Genomic DNA, 15,597 nt, shown 5'->3' on the forward strand with positions numbered 1-15,597 from the left:
GGAATTCTATGTCAGTCAGCCTCCTGGTTTTGAAGACCAAAATTTTCTAGAATATATCTACTATCTTTTGAAAGCTCTTTATGGACTGAAGCAAGCACCTAGGGACTGGTATGCCACTTTGTCAAAGTTTTTCTTAGAAAATCACTTCACTAGAGGTACTGTTGACAAAACTTTATTCTTTAAAAATGTTAATAGCTCTAGTATACTTGTTCAAATTTATGTAGATGATATTATATTTGGCTCTACAGATAAAAAACTTTGCAAAAAGTTTGCCAAATTGATGTAAAGTAAATATGAAATTAGCATGATGGGAGAACTAACTTACTTTCTTGGTTTACAAGTTAAGCAAGTTAGTGATGGAATATTCATTAGTCAAATTAAATACATATATGATCTTATGAAGAAGTTTTATCTAATGGATTGCACATGTAACACCCCCAAATCCGGGGTCGGGGATCCGGGTTGTCACGAGTTCCATTTCCCTTAATAACACTTAATCTTAATAAACAACCAACTACTGCTTACTGTGACCCCACAATATACACACACACCACAAGTTATAGTCTCAGAGATGAATACCAAAAATAATACAAGTCATTTTATTCCACAATTATAAGTCATTACACCTCAAAAGGGTTTCTGAATAACTTTACATATTCTTTGCCATTATTATAATTCATAAATATACATAAGTCTGGTACATCAACAGTTGAAAACCTAGCCTATTGGTAGTTCACACGTGGATTGACTGTCACCCAGCCTCTTACACCTTCATAGACTGTACCACGGCCTGTCGCTTATCCCGACTCAATTAGATGGACTTACTTCCCAATGTTGGGCAAGTAATCAATTTTTTTTCTCAAAATAGCAACCTCATTGTGAATATAAAATACACCACAGAGCCGGATCCCTCAGATTTTTGAGCGAGTATTCAAGTCCCCTTCGAAAGGAAGATCTTAAATTTGAAAACAAGTTTTGGGATCCGCTCTAGACTTTAAAATCATTTTGAAGACTCGAAAATATTTTTGAAAGCGTTTGGAATAAGGATGATTTGATAGAATAAATCAATTCCAAGATAATCAAAGAATATCTGAATAATATGCTATAAATAATATTCAAATAATGAATAGCTTTTATCAAAGCAAATGAAGTAAAAGTTTTGAAAAGAACTTTCTGAAAATATTTAATGTAAGAATGATTGACGATATCATTCATTTCTCGAATACTTGGCGAATAACGAAACATTATTCTTTAAGAAAATAAAGAATATTATTTAATTAAAGAACGGAGTCAATAGCCTTCATATGAATATTCAAACTAATATTCACTTATAATTTAAAACTATCGAATAAACATTATTCGATTAATAGTTTTGAAAACTATATATATATATAATATACTCGGGAACATCGTCTCCCGGTGTAGAAAAATGTTAACCTTTATCCATATATTTACATAAGTCGCTCGAGTACCCTCGGCTCCACCATTTTTATAAAATTAACCATTAAATATTTTAAGGCGACTCTTTCGCGAGTACTTTACCAACTGCCTAATCCACCTTACATAATTGTTTCTTGTTTCGATAAATCATTTAAGGGTCTCAATTATGGTCTCAAAGTTACTCGAGGTTTCGGGGTTCGCTCGCGAAACGCCGTAACTTAAAACGGTCATTTCTCATCGCTCGTAACTCGGATTTAGGCGAACGACATATCAAAACGAAGCTCGTAACATGAACTATCTAAACTTGGCAAAGGTCAGAAGCTTACAGTGAGTTCACGGGTCCTAAAGTTAAGCACAGAAACAGTGAAGTAAAATTGGGCATTATGATGGCTAGAACTTAGCGATTTCCAATATTTTTACTACTCCAAATCAATCCCTTCCAACTACAATCCATCCACAACTTCAAAATTCAAACCCAGGCTACTGATATTAGCCAAAAAAAGCTCAAGATCCTCAATCCAATTCAATATTATACTATCTCCATAATCAACTAATCTACTTAACAATCAAAGATCAATTCAAACTTAATCATTCAAACAACTAATCATCCATCCAAACCATCCCAAAATTCAATCAAAAAAACTTAGTACTTAAAGGTCCAGAAGTTTTATATATTTGTGAGGGGAAATTTTCTAGGAAGCCTTAAAACCTTGATTAATCCTTATACAAGCTTTGATCTCTCAAACAATCAAGAAAACACAAAGTTAGGTTTTGAAGTTTCTAAAAGTCCGATTAAAAGAACTATAAAAATGAGGATCTTACCATGCTTATTTGGATGAGACTTGTGAACAATAGTTGTAGGCCATCTCAATACCTTTCCAAAGAGTTATAGAACATAATATTTGAGTGAGTATTGAAGGAGATATGGCAGTTTGAAGTTGCTGGTATTGTTTTAGCCGAGAGCAATATTGAAGAAATGAGAAACGAAAATGCTTCTTGTTTGTCTTTGATTAATAGTGTGGTGGATGTAAGCTTTGGTTAACTTTGTGTGGCCACAATTTAACCTAAGCAAAATATCTACTAATCTTGCTTACATCACCCTCCTTATGTCATCAATTTGCCACATGTCTTTATCTTGTTGTTTGATAATGTCATAATTCCTTGGATTCTTGTACAAGCATGTTTCTTGGTCGCTTATTTGTTTTACGGTTCTCTTAACTCTCGTTCCGGTTAATAATTTTGGGGATCATATCCGGGATCTTATTACTTGGGCTTCCCTAAACCTTCCTTAATATTTTATACTCCTTTAATGATCCTCTCTTATAATCCTTGAATTTAAATTAATCATGTTACCTTACACTTAATTCTTTCGGTATCTGGTGGATTTTCGGCAAAAATCAAAGTGTCCGGATTCGAATTCTAATGACCTTTACTTACATGCACTCATTTACTTTATTGAATGCTAATACGATCTCAGAATTTCCATAATAGGACTCCAATATAGTGTGGTCTGATAATTTTCCTTAGTCAACATAGTCAGCAAAAGTTACTATTCATCAGGGTTTAGATTTTTTTCAAAAATTGGCATTATTACAACACATCTGCAAAAACTCCCATGGCTACTACAATTAACTTGAATTAAACACAACTGAAAAGTCTGTAGATATTTCAAGCTATAGAGGCATGGTTGGCTCACTTTTATATTTAATAACTAGTAGGCCAAATACAATATTTGCTACATGTCTTTGTGCTAGATTTCAGGCTGATCCCTAAAGAATCTCATTTAATAGCTATTAAGAGAATTTTCAGATATCTCAATGGAACACCAAAACTTGGCATTTGGTACCCTAGCGATTTTGGCTTTGATCTTACTGGTTATTCAGATGCAGATTATGCAAGTTGTAAAATTGATAGAAAAGTACAAAATGAACCTGTCAATTTCTAGGAAATAAGGTAGTATCCTGGTTCAATAAAAAGCAAAATTCAGTTTCCACTTCTACAACTGAAGCTGAATATATTGCTGCTGGTAGTTGCTGTGCACAGATTTTATGGATAAAAAATCAACTGTTAGACTATGGTCTACAAGTGAATAAGATTCCTATTTTCTGTGATAACACAAGTGCTATTGCCATAACTAAGAATCCAGTACAACATTCAAGGACCAAGCACATTGACATCAAGTACCACTTCATTAGAGAGCATGTTATGAATGGTACTGTGCATGTGGCGCCCTCCAAACTCGGGTCAGAAGTTTGGGTCCACATACACACACCTTATTTATAATCTGCTTATAACAATAATAAAGATAATAATAATATGCAGTGACCCTACTTACCGACTACCACGGACCGTAACAGGTTAAAGTATGTACACAAGATACACACGCACACACTTTATATTACAAACGTCCAAATCCCAACTATTCAAACTCAGAACTGAATATTAAACATTAATTCAAACTTTTACAAACTTAAACTATCTCAAAAGCTGTCAGCTAGCTTAACTCGATCAACCTGGACCCCTAGCTCTCGCACTGGATTGGGAATCCTCGCTACCAACTGGTTCCTTCTTAACTGGAAAAGAACATAAACAACATCGCACAAATGAGCTAACTAGCTCAGCAAGTCACAATGACAAGACTGAGAATAATGATCATCAAGTGAAAAAGGTTAAGGTATCAAGTGAACAATGATTAATGATTTAGAATTGGATATTATATTTTTATTTTAAAACCAAGGTTAGGCTGCTGATCAGTCATGCACTAACCCCGAGTAAGGCACACAGCTCTGCTCTAATTACTAGATCCAAGGCACACATTGGCCTAACTTGACCATCAATCTGGTCTGACCACGAATCTGGTCCAAAATTTTATAAAATAATCCAATTCTATCATAATAACATAATAAACAATGTAAAGCAATAAAAAAAATCATAAGCAATATTGGATGTTCAATAATAAAATGGTTTCAATCTTCACAAAGGATCAATATGGCAATTTCAAAGAATGGTTGTTAGGTAATGAAAGAATTGGATAACAAAAGAATCAAAGTTTCAAGGTTGCAAGGATTTGGTCTTTCAAAGCATAAGGTACAATGGTTTGATTATGTAAGCAATTTGATTCAGTGTTTATCATTTAGTTTGTATGTATTTGTGGAGTAGTATTGTATATATGTGGTTCGTATTCGGGTATACAATAATCAATGGTTTAGAAAGAATAAGGTTTACGGCTTAAAGATCAACAACTGGAATCAAGGTTTAGGGTTCAGTGCTTCAAAGCACTTGCAATATAAAATAGGACTATCAATCAACTACAATATATCTCGAGAAAGTTCAGAACACTTGCCTGATATTAGCTTGCTATACTTCTCTAACTTCCAATCACAATCTCCTACTCCTCGACTATCTGTTTCCCTTTCCTACGCCTTGCCTCTTCTACTCACATATCATAAACATCTATCAATACTCAACCCATACGATTCTATTTGATATACACTTCTATCTACCCTTCGTTTTACCCAAATCCGATTAACGGATTGAAAGTTATGCTATAAACAATTAAACACCGAACATATAGACCGACCGTCAAACAAACAAGTCACATGAGCACATAACACGTCAAACAATCGATGACCTTCCATTTATAGACAGGCTTTCGGGTATTTAGTATGCTTTTTAAAACATTTTTCGGTATTAAAACAGGTCATTGGATCAATTTTAAAGCAATAAACAGGGTTCGGTTCGCCACATCTGGCTTCAAAATAATTTTCTAATAATTATCGAGCCTTAAAAACAATTTAAAGCTCAAAATTATTTTTCGGAATTTTTAAATCATTAATAAATAATTAAATCTAATTAAATAATTAAATAAATCAATTAATAATTAATTAAATCAATTAATCAATTAATTTTCGAATTAATTGACCAATTAACTAATTAATTATTAACCAAAATTTATTAACTAATTAATTCAGATTTATTTTTGAATTAAAAATAATTTTTGGAATTAAAATAATAATTTTTGGAATTTTCAGAAATTAAAAATGAATTTTTATAATTAAAATAAATAGGAAATATGATTTTTTAATAATTTATAAATAGGAATCCTAAATTTGCAAGTTCTGGAAAGTTTAGGGACTCAACTTCATCGTTTTCAAAACAACAGGGACTAAAGTGCAATTTTGCACCACCCGTCGCCGGAAAACGCCCTGTCTCCCGGAGACGGCGTTCCCGGAATCCTCACACCTCCACAAGCTCCAGATTTAATCTACACAACACCAGGAACATAACCATGCAATCAAATCATTCTAATAACCCCTGAGTTGGCCGGAAAATGGCCAAGAAACTCACCGGTTTCCGGTGACCCGACGTAAACTTCAAAACACAACTCCGTTCAAACCATGAATCGTCTGTTAACGAGCTATACACCAATCGATTGCAAATTTCATGAGGAACAAAACCCACTATATTTCAACATCTAATAACCCCTATAACAAAAAACCATAAAGTTCATTTAAGAACATTCATACGGGTTATAAACCCTAATTTTAAAATTCAAAAATTAAATTCAATTTTGAACATGTTATTGAACTCCAAATCAGTCATATGACATATCAAAATCATCAGGAAAACAAGCTCTACAACATGCAAGTATCAAATCATTTAAACAATCATCCTAACAAAATTCATATTTTTAATCAAAATAATTCAAAAATAAATAAAATTACAGAAAATAAACCTTTGATTCTGCAGTGAAACAAGTTCTGGAATCTGAAAGTACACCCCAAATCCTTCGTTTTAGTTACCAGAGCTTTCCAAACGGATTTCAATAACACCTTGAAACTGTAGTTTGATTCTCAAAAGGTTTTATGAAATTAGGGGTTTTCTCTGGAAAATTCTATAATTACTGTTTGCAAATGATTTTCGGTACGAAATAAAATACGGTAAAGGCTATTTATAATTACGTAAAATTAGTATTCTGTTGGATCATTCTGGATATAAAATGGTACGTTTATTTATCAAAAGAGATCCAAACGGTACCGGTTTTCGGGATAATTATCCAAATCAGTACAATTTGTACTGCGGTCTTGGTCTCATCGCCTGGTTACACGTATTACGAGGTGATAATTGTAATAATTTAATAAAAAGATCTCGTTTATCGAAAATACGAGTTTTATTGATTTACCGAAACGAATAATTTATCGAAAATATTGTGCCGGGACCCGCGCAGGACAAACCGTACGCCGGATAAAAAAAGTCGAAACATGGAAAATGCTCGGAATATTGCAATTAGGTTAGGAAAGAGTTCTCGGAAGAGTTTTGGGTTATAAAAACGTAAAAACGGGTGACGTCGGTTGGTTCCCGATTGTATAAAATAGTTTATAAATACTCGGAAAAAATAATTTATAAAATCCATATATTCCTATAAAATCATAAATCAACATAAAAATAAATAAGAAGATATGACAATTATCTATATTTTATTTTGGACATATAAAAATTAAAATACTCAATTTATATTATTTTTAAATATCCAAACACATATATCACTTAACAAATACTTCACAGAATAAACATGAAACATGCCTAATATTTATTTATTAGCAAAAATAATTACACGATATATCCCAGATATTATAGTGGAACTTCATTTTGTTCCAAGTGAAAAATAAATTGCAGGCATCTTTACCAAACCACTTGATGAATCCACATTCACTAGGTTGGTAAGTGAGTTAGGTATGCTTAATTACTCTTAATTTGTTTTGATGTCTAAGCAGTCTGAATTGCAGCCAAAATAATAGTTGATATTTCCTGTCAATAATGTAAATTTTGGCTAAGTCAGAATTTACATCTCGACGGATGTCCATTATCTGTTGAAAATGAACATCCGTTGAATTGTGTCATTCGTCGAAGTATCAATTATTACTCTGGGTACTTTTATCATTATCCGTCGAATTGCACTCAATCTTAGCCGTTGATTTTGAGAATTATCCATCGAATTTACTTACAGCCTGTATATATATTTCAACGGATAATCTTAGAATTTTGACAGTTTTCTGTAATTTTAAAATGGCTATTTTGGGTTAATTTGATTAGTCACTTTATTGTACTTTTTACCTTTTTGACATTTATTTTTTGAGATAGTATAAAAGCTAATTTCATTTCTATTATTTAATTTTATATATCTCAAAGCAATTTCTCTAACCTCTTCTTCCCAAAAGCAAAAACTCTCTCTGCAACTAATTTCAATCACAGCAATGGCACCCACACTCAAGATTATGTCCTCAACTGGGTTCGTCTATAAAAAGAATAACTATGTGGCTTTGGTGAACAAGCAAATCCTGAAATTTGAAGACTATCACAAGATGGTGGATTTCATACTGAACTGCAAACTGAGCTATGCCATGCTTGAGTCCCCAACCATTTACTGTAAAGTTGTTGAGGAAATTTGGACTACATCTATGTTCAATTAAAAGGACAAGACTATTACCTTCACTCTCAAAGGTAATGAACACTGTGTTAACTGTGATGCAATAGAAAAATGTTTTAAATTTCCTGAAAATAACACACTTGCTCCATACACAGACACTGATGTGAGTAACATGCTAGTCTCTATGGGTTATGCTCTAACTGCCACTAAGTTAGGTGAAGTTAGAAGATTAGGACTTAGAAAATAATGGAGTTTCTTGTGTGATTCTTTTATCAAAGTGTTTTCTGGCAAAATCAGTAATTTTGATGCTGTATTTTACTTACTAGTTCACATGCTTTACATGCTTCTTAGTGATAAGTATTTCAATTTCAGCTTATTTGTCATATATGAGATAGGGAGTAAACTAGGGGATATTAAAAAGAGGTATAAGAATATTGATTATGCTAGATTTCTCATGATGATGGCTAATTTTGTTTCTGAGAATCTCTCAATTGAGAACCCAACAAACAAGTTAGCTTGTTGGGTCCAAGAGAGAAGAGTTATTGCTGATCTTAACAGGTGAAATCATTACAAGGATGTTCCACTTGTATACATGCCCATCATGGAACAACCTCAGGTAAGTGAAGTAAACACTTTTGTCTGCACTACTTCTCAACCTATTTCTTTGCAAACAACTATGTCAATGGCATCTGTGACAATGACCAAACAGATGCCTACCCAAGCCACAAAAATAAAAGTTTCAAAATCTAGGTCAAAGAAAGCCCCCTCTAGTTTCTCTCAACATAATCTAGTTGTAAAATCTACTTAAAACCAAGAGGGGAGTTTGAAGGGAAGTGAGACTGGTGAGGGACAGGGTGAACATCAAAGAAGCCCCAAGAATAAGGTTGGAGAGGTGAGTGAATCCCAGCCTAGCCACACTGTAGTTTCCCAACAAACTGCAGTGCTTAATAAGGAAATTAGCTCATTGCTAGTTGCATCCTCCCAAAAGGATGTAACTATTGAACAAAGCTCTCATCTAAGAGCACAAGCCAAAAGGGTAAGGGACACAAGCTCACCCCAAACCTATGCTAGAAAGAATAAATCTAAACACATTGGGAATACACAAGGTGCACAGACAGTGCCTACTGCAGTCAAAGACTCAATACATGCACCTTCTCAAAGTCAGTTTGATGTTGCTCCAATAAATGTGGAGTCACAGCCAAAATCTTTAACTATAGAAGCACCAAACATACCAAACTCACCCACACATTCACTGGATGTAGATATGATTCATACATCAATTTTTGATTCTCCGTCTTTAACTCTCATGGAGGAGCCAAAAATCCAAGCAAGTGAGCATCATATTTTAGATGATTTGTTGCTCACTTGCCATTTCTTTCTGAGTCTACTGAAATATATGTGCAACATCTCAAATCAATCACCACAGATTCAACAGTAGTCTCTGATGGATTTTAATCGCAGCGGAGGCATGGTAAAACACTTTTACACATATAAAATCCAAATAAAAGCATATAAATCATGATTAAAACATATGAATCGATTACTAACCTTTAATAGTGATCCAAAAGCAACGATCAGAGATCCTTAGCAGCTGCTCCTCAAATGTGAAGCACTCCACCGGTATCCACCAAGAAAACGACGCTAAGGAAGAGGAGGAGGTGGAGAGAATTAGGTTTTTCTAAAATTTTTGGGTTAGAATAAAAATAGGGTTTATAATAGTATATTTATAGGCAAAATTTTCAGTTGAAATTTTCCCATAAAATATTATTATTATTAACCCATTTATTATTCTCATTAATAATTAAAACACCTTTTAATTATTAATCCTTTTTCTAAACACTTTAGAAATAATTCTCTCTCTTGATTTAATTTCCAAAAATTAAATTCTTAATTAATAATATTAAGAACTTTTCTTAATTAATTTATAATCAATTAAATCTAATTTAATCAATTATTAAATTTGCCAATTAATTATTTATTTTATAAATAAATAATTATCAGTATTTATTAATTAATTCCTCCACCATTAAATCATTCTCTTTTTATGGTGTGACCCTGTAGGTTCAATATTAAGCCGGTAGTAGAAATAAATAATAATAAAACTATTTTATCATTATTTATATAAATTCTCTAATTTATTAAATATGATTAATTAATTAATCATATTTATTCTACATCGTGAGGGATACTTCTCAGCATATCGCGACTATCCGGATAATACGAATTCACTACTTAGAATACCAAGAACCTATTCAGTGAATAGTTACCGTATAATAAACTCCTTCTACCCTACAATGTCCTGATTAAATACAAGGCATGGATCTTGTGTCAAGCCTATCTAATTTAATCACTTGCTTACCATTTACTATGCTTAGTTCTATGCAAATTAGAAACTCCTTTCTAATTTCATTCACTCTGGCCAGAGATTCCTGAACTAGCATAAGTGGATCAGCCTTGAATATTCGCTTCCTTCACTAGAAGGGGTAGATCATTTATTGATCATACACTATCTTCGTGTACAAATTCCTATACCCAGTAGAGCCCTAATAATTGTCCCTGGAGACTAAGAACTAAACCAAAGCATAGTTCAGTGTACACAAGATGACTATGATGACCTCAAGTCTAAGGATACTTGTACAACTATCACTATGTGAACAACTGCTGACACGTGAGTGAACTCCATCAGTTGTTCAGCTGTGCGAGTCATGTTCAGTGAATTTATTCTATATTAAGCACCTACATACTAGCTATAGTGTCACCACACAAATGTCCATGAGAACAGATATCCTTCATAATGAAGCAAGCATAGTATGTACCGATCTTTGCGGATTATTAATTACCATTTAGTAATCCTATGATCAGGAACTATTTAAGTTTAGAGTTATCATCTTTTAGGTCTCATTATTATGATCTCATCATAATCCATAAAAGCTTTACTCTAAACTATGGTATATCTTATTTAAACACTTAAACTATGGTATTTAAACAGGGCTACTGGTAAAAGGTTTCATCAAAGTCAATCCATTGCCTTTGTTTGAATTCTTTTGCCACAAGCCTGGCCTTAAAGGTCTCCACCTGGCCATCTGCTCTAATCATTCTTTTGTATCCCGTATACATAGATTTCATTCTGGATTTCATGGCACTATGCCATTTCTCTGAGTCAACACTACTCATAGCCTCATTATAGGTCACAGGGTCGTCATCATCAATGATCGACAACTCATTATCATTCTCAATGACAAGGCCATATTACCTCTCAGGTTGGCGAGACACTCTCCCTGACCTATGAATGGGCTGTTCCACAGAAGTTTGTTCAGTCAGAACAGGTGTTTCCACTTGATCCGTAGTAGTTTGTGCTTCTTGAACTTCATCAAGTTCAATTTTGCTCCCACTGTTTCCTTCAAGGATAAACTCCTTTTCCAAGAAGGTAGCATGTCTGGAGACAAACACCCGATGATCGGTGTAAAAGTAATACCCTAAAGTCTCTTTAGGATATCCCACAAAACTACATTTTACGGATCGATATTCCAGCTTATCTGGGTCAACTTACTTGACATAAGCTGGACATCCCCAAATCTTAACGTGTTTAAGACTCGGTTTCCTTTCTTTCCATATCTCATACGGAGTTTGAGGAACAGATTTGGAAGGCACCTTATTCAGTAAATATGCTGAGGGTTCCAATGCGTAACCCCATAGGAATACTGGAAGATTTGCATAGCTCATCATGGACCGAACTATGTCTAACAAAGTTCGATTTCTCTTTTCGGATACCAATATGGAGGCGTCCACTGGGAGACTATACCATTTACTTTGAGATAATCCAGAAACTCTCCATTCAAGTATTCACCACCTCGATCTAATCGAAGAATTATAATACTATGTTTGGTTTGTTTCTCCACTTCATACTTATACTCTTTGAACTTTTCAAAGTCTTCAGACTTGTGTTTCATCAAACACATATCCGAATCTAGATCTATCATCTATGAAAGTAATGAAGTACGAAAAATCCACTTATGGCTTGCGTAGATATTGGTCCACATACATCTGTGTGTACCATTCCTAGCAAATTTGCAGCCCTCTCTCCATGTCTACTAGATGGAGACTGTAGTGCCACAATGAAGTGAGATTTTTATCATCCCTTTTCTTTTATTAGTTTGTTCAATCTGAAGTAAATTATGTCACATTTATACAGACCATTATTTAAAGTACCACGTCCATAAAGAATATTATCTCTAAGAATAGAACATTCATTATTCTCAATAATAAATGAAAATCCAGCCAAGTCTAACACGGGAATAGAAATAATATTCCTCACAATCGAGGGAACAAAATAACAATTATTTAAAAAAATAGTCTTCCCCGTAGGCATATGTAAATGAAATGATTCTACATCTTCAGCAGCAACTCTTGCTCCATTTCCCATTAGTAGAATCACCTCCTCTTCCTCAAGAGTCCTACTTCGCCTTAGTCCCTGCAACAAATTGCAGATATGAGAACCACAGGCGGTATCTAATACCCAAGTAGAAATTTGATTTAATGACATATTCACTTCTATCATGAACATACCTGAATCAGAAGCGGTAGTCTCACTACCCTTCTTCTTCTTCAATTCTGCAAGGTAAACCTTGCAGTTCCTCTTCCAGTGCCCCACCTTGTTACAGTGAAAGCAAACAACTTTGCTCTTGGGGTCTTCAGCTTTTGGTGGAACCGGCTTTTCTTCACCTACTTTCTTCTTCTTGGAAGGGTTCCTCTTCATTTTCTTAGGATTGGAACCTTCACCAATTAGAAGAACAAAACTCTTCTTAGGGGGAAAATTCGATTCCGCAGTCTTCAACATGTTGTGGAGTTCAGGCAGGCTGACATCCAACTTATTCATGTGAAAGTTCACAACAAACTGCGAGAACGAACTTGGAAGCGATTGCAAGATCAAGTCTTGGCTCAGCTCCCCATCCATGGCAAAACCAAGTTGTCCAAGACGTTTAATCAAATTGATCATCTTAAGTACATGGTCATTCACAGATGATCCCTCAGACATCCTACAACCAAACAGCTCCTTCGATATCTCATATCGAGCTGTCCTCCCTGCCACATCATACAACTCTTATAGATGCATGAGGATAGTGTGAGCATCCATATGCTCATGTTGCTTCTGTAGCTCAATGTTCATGGAAGCTAGCATGATGCATTGAGCAACATTTGCATCATCTACCCATTTACGATACACAACATGTTCATCATTATGTGCATCAATAGCAGGTTCAGTAGGCTTAGGTGAGTCAATCACGTATTCCAGCTTCTCAATCCTGAGAACAATTCTCAAGTTTCGAAGCCAGTCAGCATAATTAGGACCAGTCAACTTGTGAGCATCCAGTATGCTCCTGAGTGATAGTGCATAATACATAATGTATATTGTAAATCTGTAAATGATAAACACATAACAACACTTAGCAAATATTCGATTTCATTTTAAAATACTATATGAATCGGGTCTTTATTCATAAGTGGCTCCCACTAGTTTATCTAATTTATTCAACCCCCTGTTGGGAACCACGGACTTGGGGTGTTACTACGTTTTACGATAAAGATTACGAAAAGAAGATTACCTTGTTAATGGTTGATTCCACGCTCTTCTATTGTATTCCCAAATTCCCTTGAGAAAAGTGTGGCCTCCGTCTTCTCAAGTTATCCTCTCTTCTTGCTCCTTGGTGGCTACAATATGTTTTTACACAATTCCAAGCAAGAAGAGAATAAGAATATATATAGGCTACAATAGGGACCATGGATAATTAGGTTAGGCCTTCTAATTACATCTTGAGCCTAGCCCAATGTAATTAAATATTAATTCAATCCACTAAAGAATTAATATTTGCACTACCTTTCCTAATACCATAATTTAATTAATTCTGTTCCAATATTATTTGCTTATTAAATTCCCCATGTTTAAAATATCATATGTCCATTAATTAAATAAATTACTGATAATTTATTTAATTAATATCTTTTATCCTTGATCATCCACTCAACCTTTATTTAATTATGCCAGAATAAATTCCACCTGCAGGGTTTCACATAATTAAATCTTTTTGAGCTTTCAAGGGGACATCATTAACCCGAATATTATCAGAACATGGATTCCTTCAATAAATAATATCCACCATGTATATAATTCCATCACCCAAAATATAATGATATAATTCAAAAGAATTATTTCATATATAAATCAAAGCATGTAAATAATATACACCTGTCAATTACTATTTCCGGATTAAGAACCTAAGCATTAATAATAACATAGAATCTTAGTTCTCCTTCTTAATCAGTATTAAGGGAACAATTCTAAATTTGATCCTGTTCAATATACACAAAGTATACTAGCATTATTTATTAGTCAATATAAACTAATCTAAATAATACTACAGCCATACTAGTGGATTGTCCAACACCACCTGTGCTGTGAACCTTATTATATTATATAACCGTATTTAACAATCTAATATTCTGTATCCCATTTGATACTAGATTGTTCACAGTATATAATATTAGACAACATGTAAACATTCTAATGATTCTCAATTAAACTGGCCAGAAATAAATGTATATACTTCAAATAAATATTTTCAGTATACACTAACAATCTCCTACTTATACTCAAAATATTCTCTGTGTATATCAGTGTTTATTTAATCCACTATTACATAAAAATCTATGTGTCCAATCATACAGCTTCCTTGGCAGCCTAAGAGGCCGCCACGTACTCGGCCTCCATGGTGGAGTCTGCAATGCATTTCTGCTTTACACTCCTCCATATAACGGCTCCACCTCCCAAAGTAAAAACATATCCCGAGGTTGATTTCCTCTTATCCCTATCTGATTGGAAATCTGAATCAGTATATCCCAAAGGAAATAGATCTGAGGCCTTGTAAATTAACATATACTCCTTAGTCCTTCTCAGGTACTTGAGTATAGTTTTTACTGCACTCCAATGTCCGTGACCTGGGTTCGACTGATATCTACTAACCATGCCTACAGCAAAGCAGATGTCTGGCCTCGTACATAACATAGCATACATTAAGCTTCCACATGCTGAAGCATAAGGAACTGCTTTCATGCTCTCTATATCCTTAGGTGTCGAAGGACACTGCTTCTTAGATAGAGCAACTCCATGCTTAAAAGGTAGAAAACCTTTCTTGGAGTTCTGCATGTTAAAACGAGCTAATACTTCATCAATGTAGGGCTCTTGAGATAAAGCCAACATCCTTTTCTTGCGATCCCTTATAACTTTGATCCCAAGGATGTATGCCGCTTCACCTAAGTCCTTCATGTCAAATTGTTTGAACAACCATGCCTTTACTGATGACAACATCTCAACATTGTTTCCAATGAGTAAAATGTCATCTACATATAGTACTAGAAAAACCACTGCATTACCTTCACTTTTATACACGCACGATTCGCTTGGACTTTGATCAAATCCATATGACTGGACTGCCTGATCAAAATGAATATTCCAGTCTCTAGAAGCTTGTTTAAGTCCATAAATAGACCTCTTAAGCTTACATACCAGATGCTCTTGGCCTTCCTTAATGAATCCTTTTGGTTGCTGCATATAGATGGTTTCTTCAAGACTTCCATTAAGAAAAGCTGTCTTGACATCCATTTGCCAAATCTCATAATCGAGATGAGCTGCTATAGATAAAAGAATACGGATTGACTTAAGCATGACTACCGGT

This window comes from Apium graveolens, chromosome 7 (genome assembly GCF_009905375.1).
Source record: "Apium graveolens cultivar Ventura chromosome 7, ASM990537v1, whole genome shotgun sequence".
Taxonomy (NCBI): Eukaryota; Viridiplantae; Streptophyta; class Magnoliopsida; order Apiales; family Apiaceae; genus Apium; species Apium graveolens.